Source organism: Rhinolophus sinicus, linkage group LG02, assembly GCF_036562045.2.
Source record: "Rhinolophus sinicus isolate RSC01 linkage group LG02, ASM3656204v1, whole genome shotgun sequence".
Taxonomy (NCBI): Eukaryota; Metazoa; Chordata; class Mammalia; order Chiroptera; family Rhinolophidae; genus Rhinolophus; species Rhinolophus sinicus.
The window spans coordinates 27,996,644-28,002,643 of NC_133752.1; the positions used below are offsets into that span (position 1 = coordinate 27,996,644).

The 6,000-nt window shown below is 37.2% G+C and overlaps 1 pseudogene; it reads left to right on the top strand.

Annotated features, from left to right (window-relative positions):
• Positions 1-1,278: 1,278 nt before the first annotated feature.
• LOC109452718 (large ribosomal subunit protein eL33) lies at positions 1,279-1,630 on the top strand (annotated as a pseudogene).
• Positions 1,631-6,000: the final 4,370 nt, after the last annotated feature.

Sequence of the window (6,000 nt, forward strand, 5' to 3'; positions counted from 1 at the left end):
GCTCATTTTAAAACAGACCTTCTGTAATGCTTTGTGCGTGTGTGCACACGCATGTGTAAAGACAAATATGTATATGAAAGACAGGGATGTCCCTTCACTAGAATTCTGTTTTTTGTAGCGTGATTAGCCATTCTCTGACTCCAAATCTTTGGTTGGGAGTCCAGAATTTAAACTTAAAGAGGTCTGCTTTAAGTAGGAATTTAACTTGAGTTTCAATATTTTTCTATGCAGTTCCATAAAAGAAATTAAATGGTTTAGGACAGCTGCAATTCATGAAAATCTTATTAATTTTCACTCATTATTTCATGACAAATTGTGAAGGAAGGCAGCAATGAAAATGTGGAAATACTGGGATTAGTCAGAAATTTCCTGGATTTTTTTATTGAAGGATTTGCAAAAGATATGTGTTTTGAAATATTTTTAAGAAAGCATGAAATATGTCACGTCACATTAATTTATAGATATTGTCACACATGTTAAAAATATGGCCCATTCATTCTTGCCAAAAACAACTCTTTCCAAAATCAGCTTTGAATGTGAAATGTATTGCATCTCTTCCTGTATTTAGTTGATAACTCTGCCATCCTTGATTTTTTTCAAGTGCTTTTTTAATCAATTTCTAGCTCTACAAATAGCAACAATTTATGGTTAAAAATTAGGTCAAATTAAGCAAATAAAAGTGTACTTCTTTTTATTTCTCTCACTCAGATTTCAAAATGAGTCTGCTTTACACTCTACCATAGTTTCCTAGTGCTGCCATAACAAAATGCTAAAAACTGATGGCTTAAACAACAGAAAAGTGTAGTCTCACAGTTCTAGAGGCTGGAAGTCTGGGATCAAGGTGTCAGCAGGGTTGGGTCCTTCTGAAGACAGTAAGAGAAGAATCTGTTCCAGGGCTCTCTCCTTGGCTTGTAGATGGCTGGCTCCTCTCTGTGCTTCTTTACATGGCCTTCTTCCTATATGTGGGTTTGTCTCCAAATTTCCCTTTTTTACAAGAATACCACTCATACTGGATTAGAGCCTACCCTAAGGACCTCGTTTTAACTGGATTACCTCTGTAAAGACCCTATTTCCATATAAGTTCATATTGAGGGACTGGGAGTTAAGACTTCAACATAAGGATTTGGGGGAGGGGCACACAACTCAAAGCATAACAACACTGCAAAGTTTCTCTTTATGTAGAAAATTATTCATGTAAAAAAAATATGATCTGAGCTTTTTCCGCCATCTTGGAGCCTGTGGAAGCCTGCTGGGAACAGAATTTCTAAAACAACAAATATGTCTGGAAGGTTGTAGTCCAAGGCCATTTGTGTTGGCTATAAGTGGGATCTCCAGAACCAGAGAGAGCACACAGCTCTTCTTAAAATTGAAGGTGTTTATCTTGAGATGAAACTGAATTCTATCTAGGCAACAGCTGTGCTTATGTGTACAAGGCAAAGAACAACACAGTGACGCCTGGTTGCAAACCTAACAAAGCCAGAGTCATCTGGGGAAAGGGAATCATACTCATAGAAACAGTGGCATGGTTTGTACCAAATTCCAAAGCAACTTTCCCACTAAGGCCATAGGACCCAGAATCCATGCAATGCTTACAATCCATGTAAAGCGGATTTGTTCTCTTATAAAATGAAAAATTACCTAAGAGGAAAAAAAAAAATCAGATCATGTCTCTGTGGGTGTGACCAGCTTGGGTCTGTGCATAGGCAAGCCTACCATCCAAACAGATTCATTCAAGTTTGTCCTAGAAATTAAAAATAAATACATAAATAACCTATATCAATTAAAACTTTTTTAGTTCCAAGTGACAGAAAGCCTAATCCAATTTGACTTAAACAAAAAGGAAATATATTGGTTCCTGTGACTGGAAAGTCTAGGGGTAGTACTGGGTAGGGTGTACCTGGATTCAGGTCTCAAGCAATGTCAAGATAAAATTTTTTACATGTTTTCTACATTATTCAGCTCTGCCTTTATCATGTTTGCTCCATCATCTCAGTTTAAGTCCAGCAGAAGGAAACTTTCCAACAATCATCTACAAAATTCTCTTTGTGTCTTACTGTCTCACATTGAGTTCTATGCTCATGCTAATCATGGTAGCCAGGGAAAGGGTCAGATCCAAATCAAGTCTGAACTCACAAACCACATATCTATTATATAATCAGTGGGGGAGTCATTTCTAACTGATTGGATGAACAATGGGAGAGAAATTGATCACTAAATAAACATCAAAAGGTGTTACCAGAAGTGGGGTAGATGGATACGGGCTGCCAAAATCAACAAATATCCATTACAGAGGCCCAAGTGACAAACCCAGAAGTCAGTGGGTCAACTCGGAGATAATATTCCCTTACTTATACAAGACCTCCATCGATTCAATAAATATTAGCAATGGGTTTTAAGAATCCATCGGAATTCTCATATAATGCTGAACTTATCTGTAAAATGAATATCAGCTAAACCTCTGATTTTGTGTGCAAAAACCCATGTCAACTGCACATCTGCAGAAGATGTCAAATAACTAAGAATAATAGCTTCGGTTTATTGAATTTGAATAACCAATGTGGCTCAAAAGTGCAGAAAAGGATAGCCAAAAGAGAATAAGCTTAAGTGAAACTAGGAAAGATATTTCCTTCTAAGTGTCCTTTTTCTGCCTCTTGAGCAATAAAGAATATCCAATACTACATCTACTGAGTAGCAACAAAGATTTTATTTTCCAATAGACTAAGAAAAAGAAAACTTTTAAAAATTTTATTTGAAGGCCTAACTTACTGAATTTACCTCTTCTGAATTCAATAAGACAGTATCACAATTAGTGGAAATAATATTTCTGGGTCCACAAGCATCTAGATGACGTAAATAAACTGTGACAAATTATTAGTTGCAGATCTTTCATTTCATTTTAGGACCTAGGATCTAGAACATAATCAAGAGAATATATGTGTGAAGCAGGTTTTTGGTTAGAGATGAAATATTTGTGTTCTAGCTGATTTTGTGATATTGTTCCTTAGTATTATATAGTTTTTCACTTTAAGATCAACCTGGTAGATCCTCTAGACTGTCTAGACTACCTTTGAATTTGTCTTAGTTTTTTTTTTTTTTTTTTTTTTTTTGCCAAAAGTGGGAAGAAAGATGTGAGCCTAAGAAGTATAACCAACTTTATTATTTTTAAGTAATAAGTATGGTCTGCATTACATATAAATATACACCACCGAAAATTAAGGTTGCGTTCTTTTTCTCCTTTTCTCTACTGGGAAAGGGTCTAGCTCCCTCCCCTTCTTCTATTTATCTATCAAAGGTGTTTGGGGAAAAGGAGAAAAAATCAGACCAGGCAAAAGAGCATTTTGGACCCTACTTAATATGAAAAGAGTTTCAATTATCAACTTCCCTACAATTCACACCAAAGGACCAGCTGAAAGTTGTTAGAAAGTGTCAGCAATTTTAAATGTGTTACTAGTTATTTCTGTACCTCATCAACAACTCAGCACTTTTATTCTTGGTAATCATGACTCACCCTTTTCATTCATTTATCATTTCAATTAACTTTTTCTATGATCGGTATTTGCAACAACGCTTCATGAGAAAAGTGACTCAAAAAAGGCACTACATCATTCAGAGACCCACCCTCCAGCCACTTCTCTCCGTAACCATATCCTGCCTATTCTTGCTCTTTTCTTTGATTTCAGTGGGACGACTGAAGAGTGAGCACAGTGTTGCTGAAAATCTAAGTCTGGCTCTGACAAGCCATTTTATAATGTATGTCATAAGAAATATATTTTGAGTACTTATACTCTGAAACCTTTTGAACACTACACAAATGTCAGCAATAGATATGAATTACCATATGTATGTAGAGGTTTTAATCCTAACGTTTTTAATATCCATGAGGTTAGAAATTCTCATTGTGCTTCTAAAAGCCTAAATCTAAACATATCTGAACTATTGATTGCATTCAATAAATACTTGCTAAAGGTACAAATAAATAAAAGAATGGATATTGCCTAACATACAAATAAAATATAATAAGGAAATATTCCACTATCTATAACATTGAATAATTTCTATTGGGGATGAATTACATTGCTAGAAGGCCATTGCTCAACTAAACACTTTGATGAATGTCTAAGTTTGGGAGTATAAGTCAGAAAACATGCAATTTTTTTCAAAGTATTGGGGTATCCCTGGTAGTGCTCAATAAACAGAGAGAGAGAGAGAGAAACCCTGGATGGCAGCAGAGCCCTGAAGGGACTTAAGAGAACAAGAATCATTAATACAGAGTTTTATAATTGTTTGCTCTAAAATATGCCATATAGTAAACCCTTCTACCTTACTACAAAATATTCAGTAAGTCTTACGTTTTTTCCTAGTGTGAGGATATCCTTTGGGGAAACTTAAGAAGTCTGCAGTTTCCTGCTTTACTAGACACATTGGTAGGCAAATATAGTAGCTCACAAGAAAACAGGATTATGAAATTGTAAATTCTTGAGTGGGAATATTTCTGAAATCTTGTGAAAAGTTGTCTGATGGCTTACAGAAGTCATCAGTGAGATTGAGGGTGCAACTCAATTCTCTCTAGATCAGATGGTGCAGGGAGACCAAGATATCATCGAGACTCCATACTGCCTACCCAGGGTTAAAGAATGAAATGGCAGCCTAGAAGAGGTGCCAATTGGCAGCCTGGAAGAGGTGCCAATTGGGCAGCCAGAAGACGGGAGTAAGAAGTACCAGTGATAGCGGTCCAAGACAACCGTTAAATGGAACATTAATTTTCTTTATCAAACAGGCATTATGACACCAAGTCAGGGCTGGCTTCATGGGCATACAATCAATGCAGTCAGGCAAGGCTCTACACTCAGAAAAGTTTTGCACTTGGAATTTAATCCTCTGCAGTCTCTGTCTTGAAATGATGATTTAAGGAAAACAGGTTTAGAGAAGTTAATTGGTTAAGCTCATCCACCCAGTGAGATCATCTTAATTTGCTTTTGGTAAGTGAAATCTGATGGAAAAAATGGAACATGGACAGGGACTTGGAGCCACACTGAAGTAGCCAACCTTCTACTACCTCCCCACCCACCTTCCCACCAACTCAGAATGGGTTCTTAGCCACCTACGCTCTACCCAGCCTCCTTATCCATGCTACTCCCTGTGATTATTAATAACCCAGCCTGGAAGGAGGGAAGCCTCAGAATCTTCAGCTTCTGGAGGGCCTGGGTACAGGTACAGAAAGGGTTGGTATTAGGGACACACTCCATGACATACAAATCGGGCCAAGGCAGTGACTCTCCCTACCCTGGGTTGGCAGAAGCACAGAGAATGTGTGGACCATTTGGCAGGGGCCTTTCACCCACAGCCAAATCAGGTACTAAGCACATCCCACAGTAGAGGTTGCAGTCCATAAGGGGTTGTCTGTCCAGTATGGTCTGTGGGAAGGAGGGGTTAACTTCCCTGCTCCATCTGGAGCCCCTTGTTTTTGTTTTGCACTGGGTCACACAAATCATATAATCATCCATGCATCAGATAAACAGGGAGATTTAACTACAGTTGAAAACTGAATTCCCAACTCAATTATCATCTAGCTTCGCATTAAAATAGGTAGAAAAGGACAAAAATAATTTTAGAATTAGACTTGCAATTAAAGAGAGTACCTAGAATTCCATTATTTCACAACAGCCATATTTCCATGGTAATGTTTATCTTCATAGTTTATGTGTGTGTGTCAATTTATTTTTACTCATATTCAAAATTCTTCAGAAATATCATTAGTCACAGTCAAGAAAAAGTTGCTCTAGACCTAGCAGTGCCACTAACTTGCTATGTGAGGTAGAACAGGCCTATCACTCCTCTGGCTTTCAGATTCTTTGACTATAAAATGAAATACATGGATTATGATCTCTGAGTGACATTGCAAAGTCTATAGTTTTGATTCCTGCATGTTCACTCCTTAGAAAAGTCATCTGCTCATATAACTTCAATAACCACCCATATGTACTGGTCCCCAAAATTGTA